This window comes from Nuphar pumila, chromosome 12 (assembly GCF_984573655.1).
Source record: "Nuphar pumila chromosome 12, dmNupPumi1.hap1.1, whole genome shotgun sequence".
Taxonomy (NCBI): Eukaryota; Viridiplantae; Streptophyta; class Magnoliopsida; order Nymphaeales; family Nymphaeaceae; genus Nuphar; species Nuphar pumila.
The window spans coordinates 20560529-20584645 of record NC_143260.1 but is presented as its reverse complement, the minus strand read 5'-3'; the positions used below and the strand labels follow the sequence as shown (position 1 = coordinate 20584645).

Here is a 24117-nt window from a genome sequence, read left to right as displayed (position 1 = left end):
AAAGTCCGATCAATGAAAAACTCGATCATTAGAAAATAAACACCATCAACTATCATGGACTCAAGATTTTGAACATTTTTTAATGGACGAACCCAAGGTTGTTAAATGCGCTGAGGCGTAAGCCTCGAGGCGTTGGAGCGTAAGCTTCATGATCAATCAGGGGTCCAATCGAACTCGGTCCATTTTTATGCCCGAGTCCAGGACCCCTAGGGCATCCTCTCTCTCTCTCTCTCTCTCTCTAGGTCTTCGGCACCGTCCGCTCCCTCGCCCAGTTCTGCCTCACCGGCTCTCAGAAGGACTCTGACTGGAGCAACATCCTCGAGTACAACAAGGAGCGCAACGCCTTCGACAAGGTCCACCAGGAGACCTTCGGCAAGTTCGGTTGCCGCCGAATCGTCCCGGGTATATTCCTCGTCGTCGACCCCAAGGGTCGCGCCGTCATGATCGGCGCCTGTGAGAAGCAGAAGCTCATCTACGCCCTCAACCGCGACACTGTTGCCCGCCTCCCCATCTCCACCCCTCTCGAGGCTCACAAGTCCCAAACCCTCGTCTACTCCATCGTTGTCATCGACTGCAACAACTCCATCTTTGCCGCCATCAAGCTCGACTACTTCGAAGCCAACCATGACCCCTCCGGCCATGCTGCCATCGACGCTCAGAAGCATCCCACCTTCTACGAACTTGACCTCGGCTCTCCCGCAAGTGGTCCGAGCCCATTGACAATGGCGTCAACCTGCTCGTCACTGTCCCCGACGACAGATTTTGGCAGGAAAGGGGCAGTTTGTAGGGACTACACAGATGCATACGCTTTAGAAGCAAAGCGTGTTTCGACTTGAGGCGTGCGCTTCAAGCCTGAAACGCCTCAATACCTTGAGAGTGCTCTTCGCTTATGAGGCGTACGCTTCAGGTATTGAGGTGTATGCCTCTCACAACACTGGACGAACCCCTTATATATATATATATAAATGTGGATTGTTGGATTGGATCGTGCGAGCATTAAAAAAAAGTTTTTACGATAAGCGCACATTAAAAACTCTTTTTTTGCCCAAGAATCAGTGGTTAAGGACCGCCATTAATTCTTCCTTTTTGCACAAAATCAACTCCTAGATGTTGTTCAATGATAACCCATCCATTGTTACAGTTTTCATGTATATATATATATGGTGCTTAGCTTATAAATGACATCTAAGCTCCAAAGGAAAAATCTAATGGTTGGATCATGTTTAGCATATTCTATTTTCATGAATTGTGGGCTTGTGGTTTTCACAGTCTAAAAAATGAAATCTGATAGTGTATTAAACATGCTAAAACCTTCTAATATAATAAATAAATGATGCTAAATACTTTTGTATGGTTAGATTTTTCATTTGGTGGTCATACCTATGCAAAAAAGAGAGTACTAAACCATCACACACACATATATAGTATACTTGGGAGCTCAAGATTTTGTTTTTCAGAGGGGTGACCCAAGAATTTTGAAAAAACAAAAGCTTTTACTAGGTGAGAATAGGTGCCATGAGAGTACTCAATTACAATGTATGCTTGAATATTTACCAAAATTCCAAGTTGTTGATTTTTAAGCCTTAAAAGATCCTTTTTATACCTCGTAATTGGATGGTCAAAGAGTGTTTCTATATACGATGAAATTTTAGAAACAATAAAAAATGTATGAAAATATTGATTCATATTAGTTTACATATTTTGTTGGTTTACGTACAGGATAACTATAACTGAAATATGTAAACCAGCAAAATATGTAGATTTGTATGTAATAGGATTTTGATGCAGCGCATCTGGGCGAACTTGAGTCTGATCACCCGATCGCAGCTCATGCCAAGCGTGAGGAGTCCGAAACTCAATTTTTGAGTGGATTAGATTTATTCTACGTATTTGTAATTTCATTTTATTAGGTTTAGTTCAGATGGCTTGTAGGATCTGTTTAAGCCATTGGCGGCGGGGTGTATGTGCAACACCTACGATTTTGATATAGATAAACTTTTAAATTCCAGTTAAATTCATATTATAATAAGATTAAATTCAAGCAAAATTCAAGAGTTTAAGTTGAACTAGGACTCTAGTTAGATCCATTATGAGCCATAGATCTTGTAGGAGATCCGATTCAGCGATTTTAGATTTTGGTTGGTTCAAAAAATGTAATTTCTTGGTTTTCTTGAAATCCTTGAATTTCTTGATTTTGAATTATTATGAAATTAAGTCTCAAGCTAAGAACATTGCAAGAATAATTATAAAATTTAAAATATGTGGACTAAACAAGAAAGTAAATGATTTGTATATGTTTAGATTTTGGATATTGGATTTTGATCTAAATCTTAGCATTCAGTTTTAATATGGATTTGAACCTTTAATTTAGGTAGTGAATTTAATTAATAGTATTTGGATCCAACCTAATTAGGTTAGATATGATGCTTGACATTTGAATCTAATTAGGGGTGCATTGGATTGAATATAACTTATACTTTTTTTATTCAATCTAATTAGATTGGACCTATAGGGTCAGATGCTCCTAATAACATCATTATTATTTCGATAGAAATTTCAACCAATCAATGATTCACCTATTAAATCAGAGTCATCCTTAACGTTGCTTATTTTGAGGGCATCGAATTCAACTATATACACGCTCAAATTGGTGTTGATTTGAGCATTTTATCATCGACCGAAGTTCATGCACAATTGTAGGTCGAAAATTAACATTTTTCGACATTCACTAAATTTTTTTGTTGATACGTATATGCATAATTAAATCTTAGACCACCACGATGATCTGCGTTTTAAGGGCTATCAAATCGATTATTTAAACATCAAATTCTGATACGTCTTTGGGTCTGTAGGCATCCTGAAAGGTTACCATGTCACTAGAGCCCAAGCTAAGATAAAAAGTCCCCACTTTTCTTTTGTAATTTAAGTAATTTCGAAATCTGATGAATTATGACCCATAATTTATTTACTTGTTTTATTAATAAATTAAATTAATAGATATTAACCTCTTATATTAGAGATGAGACTCTTGTCTAAGCCTATATATAAATAGAGGCCCTTATGTAGAGGATTAACAAGGTTAATTATCTCTCACACTCCTATTCTCATTAGAGTTCTCTAATCTCTTTCTCCCTTCTATCTTTTTCTTTCTTCTTCCTTAGAGATTTTCGAACGGCCATTGAACCTCTTTTAAGGTTTGAATACAAGAAACAGAGGATGATCTACGTTTGAGAACCAGATTAAAGTAGGTACATTAATCATGTAGGCATAATTTTTTCCAAACGCATGAAATATGCATGAGACGACTTTCAGATCTGAACCAATGATGGATCAGACCTTGAAACATCTCTTTAAGATTGATTTTTAATCTAGAGAACACATTTTTATGGATCTTTGTTACAATGGAATAAAAAAGAAAAATAACTTTTAAAACAAGACAATTTTTGAGTTTCTTTTGCAAAAAATGATTTGGAGAAAGTTTTTTTCTTGTTCTTTACTAGATCTTATTTGTTTCAGCATGTTTAATATATTAATCTTAGGTTATATTAATGAAATATAAGTTTATAAGTTTTGAAAATTTGTTATATGCTTGAATCCATGTTCTTGTATGTGAAACATCGTTTTAAAGTTGGTTTTAGCAAAAACATTTTCAGTGTTTTGATGTTATTGATAAAGAAAGTTGATCTGATCATATATGATGAATTATTTCATGTTTAATATGATTAAACAACATGTTAATGTATAAATAATCCATGTTTTTATGATTGTTTAGGGGTTTTTATGATTCTTGCATAATGTAATCTTATTTGAGGTATTTCTTGATGATTTTGTGATTCTTGGATGATATATGTTATTGTTTTAGTAAGATTAGCATGAACCTGAGCAAATATTTATTGTATGATGATGCAAGTATGTTTAAAGCATAAAAAATTATGATTGTATGGATTTTTACCTTGAATCTTGTTCTTGCTTGATGGATCTTACATGCGTTTGAATCATAACTTTTTTGTCCTCATTTTTTATCCTAACCTATTTTAAAAAAAAAATGATATCTCCATGAAAATGAAGCCAATAAATTAAAATAAAATTAATAGAGTATTCTACGCATCCAGAGCTTGAATTTAAAATCTTTTTTTGTCTTATTTAGATCAGTATTGAGGCCGAAACTTTCATTACAATAGAACACTAGTTTTCTGCCTTGTCTGTAGAACTGCTCCGACTCATGATGTTTATAGTTCTAAAGACCCAACCAAGACTAATCAAAATAAATTTAAAAAAAACTAGGTGAAAGATAATGGGTATAAAAAGATCTTGTAAAAAAGGTTTTGTCAAAAGATTTTTTTGTAGGCTTTGAGAAATTCTCCAAATCGAGATAAATTTCTACAGTTGACAAGATCTGACTTATATTTTTTCTAAACAGGATTTAGTCCTAGAATTTTTATGATTTTATTACAAAGAATTTTACGGTTCAGTTTCTTGAACTGTGTTCCACAGATATGGAGGCAGTCCTAGTAAAATTGAAAAAGTGTAATTCGGTTTTTATGATTTTTGGTGGGTTTTTCAAAAATAGGTTTACAGGGATCCAAATTTATATATTATGACATGTATAGATGCTTAAATATATTTTACATTATGCAGCATGGTTAGGGATGTTTATCTTGAAATTTGAGCTGATATGTATGTAAACTAAATGTATTTTATGTTATTCTTAATTTATAACCATTCATATAGCATGCATGGTTAATGAACATTGAATATCATAAGGCATAATTGGTGTAAAGTGAATTATTATATATGTTATTGCTTGTTTAAGCATAATCATGAATTGCATGTGGTTGCAACCTTTATTTATGTATGTGAGCATATGACAGGGTAATAGTGATGTGTGATATAAGCATATGTGTGGCTCAGGTATGAGCCAAGGTTCGATGGAACCTATGGATGCCTGTGGAGCACCAAATATAGAAAAGCTATCCATGCACATAATCACATAATTGCCTTGTAGATGTTGGGCTTATAGTGTTAACTGTGGGATCTTGATGGGTCAAAACAAACTTGCTTAAGGAATTTCTAGTGGGGAGATTAGGCTGGTGAGCCCGGGTGCATCTCCGGTGAGCACATGTAATTTAATTAATGAGCCTAATAATTAAATAACACCCATGACCTATTCGGAACATGTCCTTTGGACTGAGGCCCACTTTGGAGAGAGTGAAGGTACACACGATCGATTGATCGTTGTTTTGTTTTTTTAGAGCGGCGGCATCTCCTAGTCCCGTGTCTCCGGTTGTAGGGGGCCAGGACTACCATGTTGATCATGCATAATTTTTATGCACAATTTCATACATTTTCATGCATGATTATATGCAATAATTGCTTAAAAATGCTTGTTTGCGAAGGTTTTCATAGTTTTTCATCAAATTGTAATTTGAGCAAATTGAGCCTTTTTGGAGTATTTTGGGGAAAATAATTAAGTTTTTAGAAAATATTTTAGAAAAAAAGGTCTTTTGAAATATTGAAAATTTTATTGACTCTTTTTGAAAGAATTTTTAAAAAACCTAATTAGAGACTATAAAAAAGAATTTTTGAGGAAGAGAAAACATTCTTCCCTCTGGAGTTCACGCCCCACCCCCCCTTTGCCTCTCTCTTCCCTCTTCTTTCTCTCTCTCTTCCTACCAGTTCCTTCCATGTTATTTCTTTTTTCTTCTTCTCTTCTTTTCTTCTTCTTCTTGCCTCTATCTTCGTCGGTATCTTCTTTCTTTTTCGTCGTGGAGGTGTTTGCGACAAGTGGAAAGACCACTTCTTCTCAACCCGTCTGTCGGAGGTAAACTGTGAGGTTTGCTTCTTCTCCCCCATCTCATTATTTGATTCGTATCTAAATAGATTTATTTTTTTTTAGATCCAGTGAATACATGATATAGTTTTAGTTTTTCTTAAGCATAATTTGATTATTTCATTTAGCATAGATTAAAAATTTATTTTCCTACAATATTTAGTTCATAGGTCATTATGCATCATAGTGTAGCTTTCATTGCGTAGTTTTAGTTTTGGATGGATCACGTAGATCGTGCATGAGTGCAAACAAAACGCAGAAGTGAGTTATTCTGAATTGACATTTTTTTTTTATATATAATCTACGATCATTGATCAGCCTGTCGACTTTAGAGCCTACTGAATCCTGTGTGTTTCCAGTAGCTCACAATTACCCTGCATATCAAACACGGGCTGATCCAGCATTTCACGCTGAATCGGTGCTTAGCATATCAGTGTCAATCATGTTCATGGGCATTTGAGGCTGATTTTGTCATCTATTCAACGTGCGATTCAGTCAAAATCGAGTGTTAATGTTCTATTTTTTGTTAGTAGGTAAATAACATGATTGGCACTGATTAAAACTGCAGTTCACGCACAACGTGATCAACATTTAACCAATCACGTTCGCAACAAACATGTTTCAGCTGCATTTATTTTGTTTATACAATTTTTTTTGTTTTATAGTTAGATTAATTTAGGCACTTGCAATCTTTTAATAGTGCATAGTCAGGTCGGTGTCATCTTCTTTATCTTTAACTTACTTGTTAAAACTATTTTAATCATTTCATTAGTTAAACTAGACGTCTTTGTGTTTCATGTTCTTAAGTAGTTAATTTAAAATGTTAGTTTACATTCACGTGTTTACTGATTAGTTAGTTTCTTGTTTTAAATTAGTTAGTTTGTTTCTTATTCTTATTGATTAGTTATTTGTTAATAGTTAGTTTAGTCAATTCTTGATTTTCGATTAGTCTAGTTTCTTATGTTTTTAGTTAAATTGATTCATAGTTGTTAAGTAGTTTCTTGATTGTTAGTTAATTTGCTTTGCTATTTTGTCATTTAGTGCTTAGTTTGTTACATATAGTTAGTTTGTTATAGGTTAGTTAAATTTTGGTTTTTGTGATTTTTCTTCAAACTAACATTGAATTTTTGTCTAGTTTTTCGTTGTTTTATTTTTTTTTTATGTTTTTGTTTTGCAGGGAAGTGTTTAGACGTGCGATGAGCCCTCAAAAGTAAGCCCGAAGTGCCCTCTGAGGTCCTGAAAAGGTCTCTTCAAAAGGCCCTTGAGGCTTCTCATGGAGTCCTAAAGAAATAAAAAAACCTAAAAAGATAATCAAGGGGCAACAAGTTCAAGCACTATAGACTTTTCCTCTTTTCTTTTTAGATTAGGAATTTTACTTTTCAATTAATTGAGTCTATAATAAAACCATTTAATTATTTTTTTGTAAGTCCTCTACAGAGGGCAACACTCTTTTATTTACTTAGTTAATTAATTAATTTTCATTTTCAAGGCAACAAAAGTAGTTTTGTATGGGGTAAAAAAGTACTTATCTTGTTCCCTGAGTTCGACTCGGACTTCACCACTCGTGTGAACCGTTTTTTATTATTTGATACACGGTTCGCACAAACATTTTTACTAAAAATATATCTCAAAAATACTCTATTGAAAAAGATGCACCAATTTTTTTGTGCCATTGCCGGGGAGCGGCGAATTAAGAACTGAGTACCTATTTTGTTGCCTAGTTTGCATTATTTAGGGTTGATAGTTTCTTTCCTGTAGTTATTTATGATTGTTAGTTTATTTTTCTGTTGATTAATTAGGACTACTAGTTTGTTTTTTGCATTTAAGATTGTAGAACCATGTGCTTGTGAACCTATAGACCATTTTACTTTTTTTGCATGCCCCACCTATTAGGCTACCCCTAGGAGGTAACTGCGCATGATTGATACTGTGCTCATAGTTTGCTTTTTGAAAAAAATATATGTTGGCTGGAAGTATGTGGTTGTTTATTTCTTCTTTTCCTACTTTCTTTTATTTTTGCTTACTTTCGTGGTGTGGTTTGATCACGCTAGTGCGTTAGTTAGGTAGAAAACTAACCATTAGGACAGTTGCTACACCGATCTCTACTTACGGTGTATGCAAGGGCGACGATCACTTGACCTCGAGCTTGTGGACACTTTAGAGGACCCTGCGTCCCTCATTAGGAAAGCCCGTAGACCCGACCCTATGGCTAAGGATCAACAATTGACCAGTCCTCTCAGGGAGTACTTCATTCTTAATGCTTACACTCCCGCCTCTTGCACCATGAGACCTGATATAGGAGCAAACCAATTCGAAATCAAGGCCAGTGTCATTCAAATGTCACCATCTTTTTATGGCCTTAGCAATGAAGACCCCTACCATCATCTCAATGAGTTCTTTGAGATTTGCTCTACGGTGCAGATAAACAATTTTGGGGATGATGCGTTGAGGTTGACATTGTTCTCGTTCTCCCTCAAAGACAAAGCCAAGCACTAGCTAAGGGGGTTCAAATTACGACTTTGAGAATGTATGCAGCGAGAATTTCTTAAGAAATACTTCTTGATTGGTAAGACAAACCAGTATCGAAAAACCATCACCAACTTTTCACAGATTGAGGGAGAACAATTTCATGAGACTTGAGAGAGGATGGAAGATCTTCTCCGGAAGTGCCCCCACCACCAGATGTCCTGTTGGCAACTGATGCAATACTTTTATGATGGCTTAACTAAGAAAGACATGTAAATGATTGATTCTTTGTGTGGGGGCACATTCACGCTCAAGAGCGAGGATGAGGCATGAACCCTATTCAAAATATTGTATGAAAATTCTATGCACCATGACCTGTCCCTGAGGCTTGATAGAACCATATCTGTTTCTAGTGGTCCTAAAAATGGAGGGATTTATGAAGTTGAGTCCGAACATGAATTGCAAATCAAAGTAGACCAGTTGATCAGGAAAGTTGATCAATTACTGGCCAATCCAACTTCATTACATCACATAGAAAAAGTGTATGAGCTATGCGCTAGCCCTGCACACTATGTTTCAGACTGTTTGGCAGTGCCACTCTATCTTGAATTCGTTCAAGAGCAAGTGAAGACTGCCCAAAGTTTCGCCAGACTAGTGCACGATCCATATGCACTCACTTATAACCCAAGATGGCGAAACCACCCTAACTTTGCATGAAGTAATCCATAAGTCCTATCTTATCTGCCTTCCCAGACGCAGGCCAGACCGGGTAACCTCCCACAAGGTTACTTACGATCCACATTCCCATAGGCCCATCCCTAGCTTAGCCTGCCTTCTCCTCAGGAGCCTACATCAAGTCAATCTTTTCAAGATAAGCTTCTCGAGGCCTTCTCCGACATCAAGGCCAACCTCAGTTCCCATATGCAGTCGATAGCGAAGCTAAAAACCCAGATGAGATAGTTGGCTGAGGCCTTGAGCAGGTGAAGCGAGGGAAGCCTCTCAAGTTAGTCTGTTGTCAACTCGAGGGGTAAAGAACCCATGCACCACGACCTGCATCTCACAGAGTCTCATCAAGAGCAGACCAACTCTGTTATGACCCTTCAGAGTGGGAAGAAACTCCACCCTACTCAGAAGAAGACTGGAGAGCCCAGTGACAGACCTATTGACCAGTCAATTTCTCTTACCAGACCCAAGGAAAGCAGACAGAGCCCAGGACATGTGCCTTCTCCTTCGTATATTTCTAGAGCCCCATTCTCAGGCATTAGTAAAACCGAATGATTTTGGCAAGTAGGGGGCTAGAATGCACAAAATGCTTGACATATTCAAGCATGTTCACATAAACCTCCATCTGCTTGATGTCATCCAATAAGTGTCCACCTATGCAAAGTTTCTTAAGAAACTTTGCACCATGAAAAAAATCGAGATCGTTGCCCAAAAAGATCTGCCTGACTGAGCAGGTGAGCTCTATGTTTCGACACCAAGCCCCATCTAAACTGAAGGATCCTAGGGCATCGATCATCTCTTTTGTTATAGAGAACATGACCATCAAGCATGCATTGCTCGATCTTGGGGCAAGTGTGAATATATTGTTTGGTTTCCTATATGATACTTTTAGGATTGGAGATGTAAAGCCCACGACGGTCATCTTATAGTTGGTCGACAGGTCTACCAAGCACTCCCGAAAAATCTTGAAAGATGTGTTAAGGTCGATGACTTTTATTTTCCTGTTGATTTTCTCATTCTGGACATGGAGGGCACTGATCTTGCTCACCAGACCCCATCATTCTTGGCAAACCATTCTTTGGCACTACCAATGCTTGTAATGATTGTCGTACTGAAGAGATGGATATGTCTTTTGGCAACAAGCGTTTGCGCATACACATTTTTTATGTTGCCACGAGAATGACAAAAATGACGAATGCTTCCATGTGACGAACGTTCAATGGAAGCAATCTGATCCATAGTTGGCTGATTGTATAGGTAGATATTCAGTTTATGGCTCGCCTTCTTATGAGAATAGTCTTCACGTAGAGACTAAGCTCATTCTTAGTATGCTAAAGAGCCATTGCAAGGTCCAGAGGGGTAGAGTTGGAGGAAATGTTGTGGGCAGAGTCATAGATAAGACCATTTCCCTCAGACCTCTCGATTGAGCACTACTTCACGTCCATTAATCTCATGGATGATGAAGGGTCACCAGAGATCCGTCTGGCTGAAGACGTAAAATTTAGTGCTTTATAGGAGGCAACCCATATTAGTGTTGTGATATTAGTAGTTTTGCTATTTTTTTATCATTTTCTTTGTTCATGAGCATGAATGTTAGATCATGTATGTTTTGCATTTGGTGTATTTTTATGAGTTGTAAACATTAAGACATGTGAAATCTCGATAGAGCCAGTACAATGCCACATAAAGTAAGATTCCACAATGTGGATCAATTGACTTCTACTACTTTCCTCCTATTTTTTTTGTTTCTCATGCGCATTTATATAGTTTCATGCAAGGATGGGGGAGTGCCACTGAGGACAGTGTCATTCAAGCATGAGGGAGGGTGCAATTTGCACACCCAAATCTTTTTCTATCTTTGTACTTGCACATTGATAAAAACTCATAAAAACATGTGCTTTTAAGGAATGAGTTTGATCTTATATAAATGCTTTACATAATCTAAAGTTCTTAGAGAATTTTTAAGCCCCACGTCGTGGGGCCGGGTTCAGTCTGCAGGTCCAGACTTGGTTTGGTGTCGTAGTTGCATGCAACCACAATATTTCAACTGCAACATGATGTGGTTCTGCAGAGGACATCACCAACAATATGCGGCAAGGGTGGGTTGCATCGTTCTGCTCGCACGCCAATGCTTGTCCAAAGCCGTTGAGGAAGGAAAGAAAGAGAGAAAAGGAAGATGGGCGACCAACTGCAGCAGACCGACCCACCATTGATGAGATTTTCTGCTGCAGCCTGGCATGCCGCTGAAGTAACAGGGCTTCTGAACCATGAGGTTCTTCCGCCTATATGTCACAAGAAAAATGTTGCACAAAAAATGGGGAAAAATACCACAACCGTGGGTGTTGGAAATGGTCTCCTTGCGCTCAACACAGCAAGCAGTTACCAAAAGCCTTCCAGCCACACCCATGCTCGTTGTCCCCTCATGCATGATGCAAACCATGTTCATATGTGCTGTATAAAAAGCAAAGAAAGGAAAGAAAATGCAGCAACCTGCAATGGGAAAATACTTGGCATCCAATGGAGTGCGTGTGTGAGCATGCAACGTGAACCAAGGGAAAACCAAAAGGAAAAGTTAGAAAAGAATCAAAACCCATTAAGGTGCTAATCCGCCCAGCTCCCATGCATTGCATAAAATGCAATAGGAGGCATGGCTTCATGCTAGAAACTTGTATTTTTACAAAAGTGGAAGTTAAAGAAAAAAAAAAAAAAATCTCACCTTAACCGTGGGTTTTTCGAAGCAAGAACACCTTTTTAAATGCAATTTTCCTCTTACTTAGGTGTGTAGAGGGGAGTCCCAAGTAGTACCCGACCCTACACACTAGCAAAAAGGAGAGGTGGGGTCGTTAAGAAAGAGTATTGACTAGTTTACTTCCAAGTTTTTCGGTTTCCTTAAGTAAATCAGGGGTGTATTTTCTTTGAGACAAAAATATTTCCTTTTTTGAGTGAGCCACCTCAATTCCCAAAAAATATTTCAACCTTCCCAAATCTTTAATTTCAAATAGTTTTTGAAGAAGGTCTTTCGCAGGAGCAATTTTTTGAACATTATTCCCGATGATGATGATATCATCAACATAAATCAACATGATAACCATTGAGTTATTCTCTTTTTTGAAAAATATAGAGTTGTCCGCAGGATTTTTAACGAACCCATGTTGCATTGTTTCCATTCTATATCTGTGAGACTGATTATTTTCACGGTTATCTGTATTAGAATAATGTGATGAGATATATGTTTTAATGTCATATAGTTCCTTGCAAATTTTGACATATATACATGCCAGGCTTTCACAAGTCTAATCCTTTAAAGGGAATACATGTGAGGAATGACATGCTGATAAGCGCAGGCCGGGATGCGAGGCAGGGATGATGAACTAAGACTTCTAAGTTATTCTTATGATATTTTTGCTAAACTTGTTAAGTTTTCTAAGCACCAAATTGTATAAACCTTTCATCCCTTTTATTTTGGAATGACATTGGTTATGCTTAAATTGTCCCTGTTTTACTTACGAGCATTTAAATTTCTCTAATTTGTTGGGGAACAATTTAGTTAGGATTTGGAATAAAATCATCAACAACAACATTTCAAATGAAATGATAGCAGAGCTTGATGTGATTGGCTCTTTCCTAAAAAATAGGATTTTTTGTCATTGCTATTGTAGTCATGTTGTCACAATAAATTTTTGTTGCAGAAACTTTAGATTGTTGCACATCTTCTAAAATCCTTCTCATCCATATAGCTTGACAAGATATTGTGGAAGCTGCAATATATTCAGCTTTAGATGATGATAATATTGTGGAAGACTGTGTCTTTGAACCCATGATATAACACTTAAACCAAGATTAAAAACATACACACTTGTACTTTTTCTATAGTCTACAAAACCAACCCAATCATTGTCAGTAAAACCAACTAATTTAAATTTAGGAACTAATTTATACCAGATTGCACAGTTGTTGGTTGCACAAATGTAGCGAAGAATACACTTGGTTACTCTAAGATGATGCTTCAAAGGATCATGCATAAATCTTAAGACTAAGCTAACAAAAAATATGATATCTGGATGGAATAGAGTTAAATACATTAACCCACCAATAATGCTGTTGAACAATCTTAGATCTACACGAGTTATATCATTTGATGACAACTTATCATTTGTGTTCATTGGAGTAAAACTCTTCTTGCAATTTGACATATTGTGTCTTTTAATAAAATCAAGTGCATATTTCTCTTGAGAGATAAAAATACCATCAATTGTCTGATAAATTTGAAGGCCATGAAAGTAATGCAAGAGCCCCAAATCAGTCATGCCAAAGTTTTGCATCATACTATTATAGAATTTTTCAATGAAATTTTTTGAAGAACCAATATAAATAATATCGTCCACACAGACACAAACAATGAGAACATCATTACCTTCCACTTTGACATATAATGTAGGCTCATTTTCACTTCGACGAAAATCATTTTATTGAAAATATAAGTCAAGTCTCTCATATCACACTTTTGGTGCCTGCTTAAGACCAACAATACTTTCTTCAATTTATAAACTTTCTCCTATTTCCAATTAACTACAAATCCTTGTAGTTTCTCAACATACATATCTTCTTCTAAAAGACTATTTAAGAAGGCTGACTTGACATCAAATTGAAAAACTTACTATTTTATCTGTGCTACTAATGCCATTATAAGTCTAATGGATTCAATTTAAGCAACAGGAGAAAAGGTTTCAAAGAAATCTATACCAGGGTTTTGTGCATACCCCTTTACAACTAATCTCACTTTGAATTTGTTCACACTTCCATTGGAGTTGCACTTCACCTTGTAGACCCATTTCACACCTATTACAACTTTTTCAGGTGGCAAGTCCACAAGCTCCCACATGTTATTCTTCTTAATAGCGGCAATCTATTTTTTCATAGATTCTTCCCACTCTTCTTTTTCACTAGCCTCTTTATAACATGTAGGCTCTATAGCCATAAAAGCAAAATTGCATTATTCATAAATTTTATGTAAGGATCATACCTTCTATAGAGGAGTGTTGCTGTCAGATTCATTCAAATCACTGGATGATATCTTCGAGTTGAAGAGGAAAGAGATGAAAACCCAAAGGATGACATATTACCATTTGATGGAGTAGACTTGAGTTCATCCTCCAAAAATGTTAAATGTTGACCTGATTCCTCTTTTCAATCCCAACAACTATTTTCATTAAGAACATCTCTTTGAATAATTAACATTTTAGAAATAGGATTAAACAATCGATAACCCTTTGTTTCATCATCGTACCCAATAAATATGCATTTTTCACTTTTCTTATTCATTTTGGCATGCCATCACAATGAATCAATGCATAAGCAACAAAACCAAAGATTTTCAGAAAGCTTACATCAGGTTTCTGTTTCCACCAAGCTTCATATGGGATCTTGTTGCGCACTGCCTTAGTTGGCAATATGTTTAGAAGATGTACTGACATTGCCACTGCTTCAGCCCAAAAATAATTTGAGAGTCTCTTCTCACTTAGCATACTTCGAGTCATTTCTATAATTGTTTGATTTTTTTGCTCGACAACACCATTTTATTCTGGTGTTTTTCTTATAGTCAATTGCATGCGAATACCACTTTGCTTGCAAAAAGCACCAAACTCATTAGATAAAATTTATCCTCCTCTATCAGTGCAGAGAGTTTTTATAATAGGCACATTTTTTTTCAATAAGGGCTTTAAATTCCTGAAATCTTTCACACGCCTCTGATTTTTTAACAAAAAAGAACACTCAACTCATACAAGAAAGTCATCAGCAAATAATAAAAAATATTTACTCTTGTTCAAAGATGGAGTTTGTACCAGTCCACATATGTCAGCATGAACCAATTCAAGAGGTTTTTTGGCTCTCTAAGTTTTTCAATAGGAAACAATCATTTATGCTGCTTGCCACAAACACAACATTCACACACATTATCAACCGAAATAATAGACAACAAACCGCATACCATATGTTTTTTACTTAACAATTTTAAACCATTGAAGTGTTAATGACCATAACGTAGATGCTATAGCCAAGAGTCATTCTTTACGTTAGCAGCAAAAAGTCACTCATCAAGATGTGAGATATCAAGAGGGAACATCTTGTTGTCAGCCATGTAAATCTTAATATGTGAAACATTAAATTTTTTACTTCTAATTTTTCACATATTATCATGAAATATTATTGAATAACCTTTTTTAATCAATTGACCCACACTAATCAAATTATGAGCTAATCCAAGAATGTAATAGATATCATTAATTTTCTTTTCACTATATGATTTAGTCTTAACTACAATTGTACCTTTGCCTTTAATTTTTACATGCTTGTCATTTTCAAGCCTAACTTGCAACTTTACTGATTCATCCATGTGGTAGAATAAATCTCGTTTGCCTATCATGTGGTTACTACATCCACTATCTAGAAATCACACATCACCAGTACTATTATTTAGATTTAAGCAAGTGAGAAATAACTTACCTTCATCTTGCTTTTCTTCGATAAAGTTTGTCCTTTGCTTTGCTTTATCCTAACATTATGGCTCAGTATGACCCAGCTTTTTACAAAGCATGCATTATTTTCCTTTGTGACTTTGTTTTTTATCACCTTTCTCACCACTCTCTGATTTCTACTGTGTGGTGTAGGATCTTCCTCATCCTCGATCATGACCACAACCATGATAGCTAGCTTTCCTCTGCCTCTACCTACATACTTATAATCAGAAATTTTTTTACCATTTTTCTCTTTGTCAGAAATCTCCACCTTTGACTGAAATGCATACTCAATATTCTTGTCAACCGATCTATTCATTCTTACTTCATGAGTCATCAAAGACCCATTAATTAGTTCATTAAGAGAGTAAGTTGACAAGTCCTTAGATTCCTTGATAGTAGTGACAATATGATCAAATTTTGAAGGTAAACTCATCAAAACTTTTTTTGATAATCTTTTGATCAGTAATGTTTTTTCCAAAAGATCGCATTTGATTAATAATAATAGAAATTCAAGAGAAAAAATCTTGTGAAGATTCATTGCCTTTCATAAACAATGTCTCAAATTTCCTAAGTAAAGTTTGGAGTTTCAACACACCAACACTCAAAACCAAGACACACAATAGTCGCACATCTAATGCCTTTTTATAGGCTCACAACCATTAAGACACACTCAAGTATGGCACTAACCCACTAACGCTTTATTAGAAAAGTTACAGCCTTTAACCTCTAACACCACTAATTCTTTACTAACCCCTAACATTTTTTATTTTACCAGTTAAACACTCACACTTTTCAACTCACCCACTTCCCTTAACACGACTAAAAGGACGTTACACAACATTAATTCATACGTTAACTTCATCACCCCTACCAGTTATACAACCATACATGGGGTTCGAATTTGCAATGTCCCAACACAAGGTGACGTGCACTAACTGCTCGTGCCGACAAGCGGAGCCCCCGTTGGTTATCATATTAATAGAGTTGGGGTAACTCCCCAGTGTTTTTATGTAAAAAAAAATTATGTTTACTCTTGAATATACATTGAAGTTGAAACGTATCAACTTTTTGTCTTAGTTTTTTTGCTGTATTTACAAAAATAATTCACTCATATATCGCCATCACTGCATCGGAGAAAGATGGCTCATTTTGTTAACTCATATTAATAGCATTTAATCTTAAAAGAGATGAGAATGAAGTAATATGATATAATATAAGTTTCCCTAAGTTAATGATCGTAATAAGTAATTTACATAAATACAATTATCAACTGTTGTTTGACACTTTTTTTGCAAAAAGTGGAGTGTTTAGAGGGAAGTTTTCAAATAAGCATTGGATCATTCAGGCCATTCAATTTAAAGTAGAAATGGTGTGGCCGGACCAGGACCTCGCGTCGCGTGGATCGGGAAATGCCGCGTCGGTCCATTTCTTCTTCAAATCTTGCTCTATTGTCTGAACCTTACTGATGTACTGTTTGCAGTTTTGACGAATCCTCTTCGTCAACTAGTCTGCTCATTTGCTTTCTCTTTAAAAGTTTTTCTTCCATTCAAAAAACACACTTTTTGCAAAATTAAATAAAACACCTACACGTGCCAGTATTTTGATTTCTTTGGATTTGTGGTACATGTTAATTGTTCTAACAAGTAATTTACACAAAAAAATACAGTTGCCCATTCCATTTCAAGCAAGACATATGCACGGTAATATGCCACATTGTATGCCAATGCTGAAAAAAATAGCTGAATTAGATTGGCCAAAACATTTAGGAGTGGCATTTGATAAATAAGACACGTTTACATAGGGGTGCCGGTTTGGTTGGGACTAAGGTGAAACCAGAATTGGACCAGATTTTTGGGTATGCTATTGAGCCCGGACCCGAGTCTAATCGGGTCTACTATAAGAGAAACCATACCCGGACCCGATACTAACTACATGAATCAGGCCCGAACCATATCCGGTAAAATAATATTTTTTATCATTTTTACATTGAAAAATTGTTGGTCTTAATCGAAACTCAGGGTCAGGCTAGAGTTTTGTATAAAATTTTACAAACTATACTCAGGTTCATGTATTAATCGGACTTTCGGGTCCAAACCCGGGTCTTAATCAGGTCTTCTTATTTGTCACCATACTCCAACCCTATAAGGTTTTGTTCGGGTAAACCCGACCCGTTGACACCCCTACCTGTATTACAATGATTCAGCCAGAGGCACCTTTGCATACACAAGACATTGTAAACACCCAATAACAAGCACGTGTATCCTTAACTTTTTCTATTTTTAGGGATTGATGGCCCCTCTCTCTCTCTCTCTCTCTATATATATATATATATATATATATATATATATATATATATATATATATATATATATCCACTTAGGCTTTGCATCCCAGTATGGATATCATTTGACATATGCTGAGATCCATTCTACATTCGATATTAGTCGTCGAGCCATAGGTTTGGATTAGTTAAGTTCTCACTTAAATGTGAATTGATTTTGGCCACTCAAATGCATATATCAAAGGATATATAGTCCTTTTTATTTACATCTTGACACTACAAGAAATCTGTGGATTAGCGACAATCGTAATCCATCGTTGAACAGTTTAGCAAAGGAATAGCAACGAATTAATGATGGATAATTTTTATCGCAATTTTCTAGTCGCTAATTAGCAACAAAAGCAACGACAGATATGTTTCTTGCGAGGTCGTCGCTAATCTGCAGAGATTTGGTTTTGCGATAGATACACATCCGTCGCTATTGTAGCGACGGATTTGCGATGGATTATAATTCATCACAAAACATTAGCCGATTCAGTTTTGCGATGGATAAATATCCGTCCCTAATCCGTCGCTAAATTGGAGGTCGATACTAATTAGCGACAAATATTATTCGTCGCTAATCCGTTGCAAAAAATAAAAAAATAAAATAAAAAAATTATTTAAAATATAAATATTGAGAAAAACTTTCTCGTTTTATAATTTATATTTCCTGTGTATAAAAAACAAAGTACACATACAAAATACAAATACAAAGCAGCTGAAATAAATTTAACAAGATACAAGGTGAAAAAATTTATCGATCCACTATAATCCTCGTCAAGTTCTAATTATTTACAAGTGAACATATACAAAGAGTTTCTTTTGAAACAACAAGAAGGTGCAACAAATGCAACACATGAATCTAATCATTGCCAAGATTCTGAGCGTCATCCTCTTCATTGTCTCGATCTGCCCCATCATCCATGCCTCCATCAGCTCATCTATGCTGATTATCTCCAGCATCCTACAAGAGAACCAAAAGGTTAATATTGATAAACAAAATATAATGAAATAAATTATATGCAATGCACCTAATCTAAGGCAATCAAAGTAACATGAATGAATTACACATAAACTAGCTAGCAATAAAGTGAAAGACATTAACTGAATTCAGATATGTGTTCTAAGGCTGACAAAAAAAAATTCATAGTGATTCGATCATGCAAATATGTGTTCTAAGGTTGTTAAAAAAATATTATAGTGTTTCAAGCATGCATATATGTGTTATAAGGCTGTCAAATAAATGTGTTCTGTATCACAATCGGGCATATATGTGTTATAAGGCAATCAAAAAAATTCATAGAAATTCAATCATGCAGATATGTGTTCTAAGGTTGTCAAAAAACTTTCATAGTGATTCAATAATGCATATATGTGTTATAAGGCAGTCAAACAATTTCATAATGATGAAATCATGCTTATATATGTGTTCTAATGTTGTAAAAAAACTTTCATAGTGATGAAATCATGCTTATATATGTGTTCTAAGATTGTCAAAAAACTTTAATAGTGATTCAATCATGCATATATGTGTTATAAGGCAGTAAAAAAACTTTCATAATGATGAAATCATGCTAATATGTGTTTTAAGGTTGTCAAAAAACTTTTATAGTATTTCAATCATGCATATATGTGTTATAAGGTAGTCAAAAACTTTTATAGTGATGAAATCATGCTTATATGTGCTCTAATGTTGTCAAAAAACTCTCATAGTGATTCAATCAAGCATATATGTGTTCTAAGGTTGTCAAAAAACTTTTATAGTGATTTAAGCATGCATATATGTGTTCTAAGGTTGTCAAAAAACTTTTATAGTGATGGAATCATGCTTATATGTGTTCTAATATTGTAAAAAAACTTTCATAGTGATTCAATCATGCATATATGTGTTATAAGGCAGTCAAAAAACTTTCATAGTGATGAAATCATGCTTATATGTGTTCTAATGTTGTCAAAAAACTCTCATAGTGATTCAATCATGCATATATGTGTTCTAAGGTTGTCAAAAAACTTTCATAGTGATTCAAGCATGCATATATGTGTTATAAGGCAGTCAAAAAACTTTCATAATGATAAAATCATGCTAATATGTGTTCTAAGGTTGTCAAAAAACTTTCATAGTGATTCAATCATGCATATATGTGTTATAAGGCAGTCAAAAAACTTTTATAGTGATGAAATCATACTTATATGTGTTCTAATGTTGTCAAAAGACTCTTATAGTGATTCAATCATGCATATATGTGTTCCAAGGTTGTCAAAAAACTTTTATAGTGATTCAAGCATGCTTATATGTGTTCTAAGGCAGTCAAAAAACTTTTATAATGATGAAATCATGCTAATATGTGTTCTAAGGTTGTCAAAAAACTTTCATAGTGATTTAATCATGCATATATGTGCTATAAGGCAGTAAAAAAACTTTCATAGTGATGAAATCATGCTTATATGTGTTCTAATGTTGTCAAAAGACTCTCATAGTGATTCAATCATGCATATATGTGTTCTAAGGTTGTCAAAAAACTTTTATAGTGATTTAAGCATGCATATATGTGTTTTAAGGCAGTCAAATACCTTTCATAATGATGAAATCATGCTAATATGTGTTCTAAGGTTGTCAAAAAACTTTTATAGTGATTCAATCATGCATATATGTATTATAAGGCAGTAAAAAAACTTTCATAATGATGAAATCATGCTCATATATGATGAAATCATGCATATACTAGCTTGAAATCTAACGACATGAAACAAATGACATGAAACTTTCATACCTGACAGGCACATGCAGACGAAGTTTTCCTGTTTCGAAAAAAGCTGCACAAATCATTATCAACAATGTCAGAAATTGCTTTATGTAAATAGTCACACACTGTGTCCTTAACAAGTTGGCATACACCATCCTATGAATTAGCAGGGTCAATCGGACGTTGGGAGTTGATGCTAGCGGGAGACCTCTGAGAGCCCTGGCTGGAGGAGGCAACGAGTGATGTGATGTTCATATTACTCCCAAACCCGAACACATGACCATTTTTTGGTTCACCGGTTGTAGTCACCCATGCTGTAGGATCAAAAGGCGGATGATGAGTGGAGTCATCACCATATCACTCTACCATTTGCTGCTCGTATGACTCCTACAAAGTAATGATTATAGTATGGATTAATAATTAAGAATTACAATATTCATGGTAACTTGTCTATTGCAATATTTATTAATACAATAAATACATACCATTGTTGGTCTTGCCTTCTTTGATACGAACTCTCCTGTGCTTTTACGTTTATGTGTTTCAATAAACACATTCTTGTAAGGCACAATGCCTCTTTTTTCTGCTTCCTGCGAGGTTAAATAACAAAATAAAGTATGCAATAATACTTATAAATCTGACAATATATAAATTGATGAGTTACCATTTTCTTCTGGTGGCTCCCAAAAGTCCTAGATCCACCTGTGTATAGCTGCTACCCTTGACACACACGCCACTATTCATCGTTGACTTGTTTACACCGTAGTCTTTTGTATAAAATCAATAACTATTTACGATATACCCGTTGTAACATTGCATAACTTTGGTCAGACCATTTTGTAAATCACATATTCCTTGGTCATTAACATCACCATGGCGGACCTACAAGCATAAACAATGACTGTGATCACAATCAATTAAGTAACTTATTGTTGATTATACGAAAAGAATGTATGTCATCGTCCTTACCAACTCTTTCAACCATGCCACAAACTTATTTTCACGTTCTTTCTATAGTTTTGAATCAGTAAGATGTGAAAGTTCTCTTCGTAACTCTAGATCAAATCGTCTGCACTTAATGAATATTTATATTACTGAACCATGTATGCACGTATAGAACTTAGTATTACATATTAAGTATACTTACTCGATGTAGGGGTCAATCACTGAGCAATTAAAAATGATATAGATTTATGCTACGTCTTGCTCTCGATCTTCCAAGACTCTTGACCGGCAACTGCCAAAGGCATGCCCAAGTGGTTGAAATATCAACAGTTTGTCAGCTACAGTAAATTGTTCTTCATTATCATTACGAGGTGGGCAAGTGTAACGTATTGGAATATGAGGTTCAAAGTACATAGATGAGAAATTTAAAATATCTTCTAAAATGTACGCCTCACAAATAGAACCCACCACTCTTGCTTTATTCTGAACCTTTTTTTATGTCAAACATGCATCTATCAACAATATACATCTCTTAATGCAATAAATTCCCAATAGCATTGAAGAGAAAAATATATATAAAAAAATTACCTTTCAAATGGGTACATCCACCGATATTGCGCAAGACCACCAACCCTAAGTTTAGATGGCAAATGTATGATCACATGTTCCATAACATCGAAAAATGTTGGCAAAAATATCTTCTCTAGCTGACAAATAGTAGTGACAACACAATCCGCGAGATTATTTACCTCAGTTAGTACAACTTTCGATGCGCACAATATTCTAAAAAATCTACTCAACTCGGATAATACCCCCCATATAGGTTTGTCTAACATATCATGGAATGCTAAAGGAATCAATCATTGTATAATGACATGACAATCATGGCTCTTCAACCCATATAATTGTCCATCGTTTATCTTCATAGCCCGAGCAATGTTAGAGACATATCCATCTGAAAATCTCAACTGTCTCAACCATTGACATACCTGCATTACTTGATCTGGTCCAGGCATGTACCTTACCTTTAGTTTCGGTACTTTACCATTATAATCATTGAGTTCCAATTCTGGTCTTTTACAAATTACTTTTAAATCTATACGGACCTTCGGATTATCCTTCATTTTTCCTTTGACATTCATTACCGTATTGAACACATTATCAAACACATTGTTCTCTACATGCATCACATCCAAATTATGTCATATCAATAAGGTCAGCCAATATGGTACTTCTCAAAATATAGATTTTTTTGTCTAATTATAATCCTTCTCAAATCTAAGAAGGGCATCAGACTATGGGCATCTATCAGTTCATATAGAAAGTATCACAATCGTCTTAAAATCTCTATGTCAGACAACCATGTTGGTGGACCTTTCATTTCATTTGTGCTTGCTCAAAACACATTCCTTTATCGTCAGAACGGATGGTCGCTGGGTAGAAATTGATGGTGACAATCAAACCAGCACGGTTTCCTTCCATGCGTCAATCTAAAAGATTTTATATCCTCTATGCAGTATGGACATGCCAACCTCCCATGTGTGCTCCAACCAGATAACATACCATATGCAGGGAAGTCACTGATTGTCCATAGAACAACAACCTTCATATTAAAGTTTTATTTTTTGTGCATATCGTATGTGAGAACGCCGTCATCCCACAGTATTTTCCGTTCATTAATCAATGACCATAAATATGCATCAAGATTTTGGCCCGGAGAGGTCAGACTAGGGATCAATAGAGATAAGAAAATACTTTGACGCTTCATACACAAGCTTGGAGGAAGGTTATATGGGGTGACAAATACTGGCCAACACGAGTATGGAGTTGATCTATCTCCAAATAGATTAAATCCATCTGTACATAAACCTAACCTAACATTTCTCACTTCTATTATGAAGATCTGATGAGTACGATCAAAGTGCTTCTAAGCTTCTGTGTCAATAGGATGCATGAACTTGTCTTCATCATGTTGAACTTTATTTGCATGCCATCTCATGTGTTTAGATGTCCTCGAAGATATATACAATCGTTGTAATCTAGGGGTGAGAGAAAAGTAGCGGAGCAACTTGTATGACACTTTTTTTGACCTCGTGCTACCATTGCCTCTTGTCTTTGGCTTGAACCAAGGATGCCCATATGGCGGACATGATCTGCTATTTTCTTGATCTTTGAAATACAACATGCAGTGATTTGGACAAGCATCTATCTTTTGATACCCCATACCTAGAGCATTGACCATAATCTTCGCACGATAGAAATTTTGTGACAATTTCTCATCTTTAGGCAACATACTCTTCACAATAGATCACAGATGGTCAAAACATGATTGACTCAAATTATACTTGAACTTCAAATTTAGTAGTTGAAGAACTGCAAATAAGATAGTGTAACTCTCGCAACCATTTTAAAGTAGCTCATTAGCATCTTTAAGTAAGTCATAAAATCTACTAGCTGCATCGTTTGCTGCTTCTTTATCTACCCAAGTTGGTACATCACTAGGACTCATAGCAGAACCTAGTTTTGGTCTTGCGGCATCACATATCAAATCCATATATGGATTATCGT

General features: G+C 35.5%; 1 pseudogene; it reads left to right on the top strand.

The window, feature by feature from the left end:
• The first annotated feature begins 82 nt into the window (after window positions 1-82).
• Window positions 83-836, top strand: LOC149820234 (spliceosome-associated protein 130 A pseudogene; annotated as a pseudogene).
• Window positions 837-24117: the final 23281 nt, after the last annotated feature.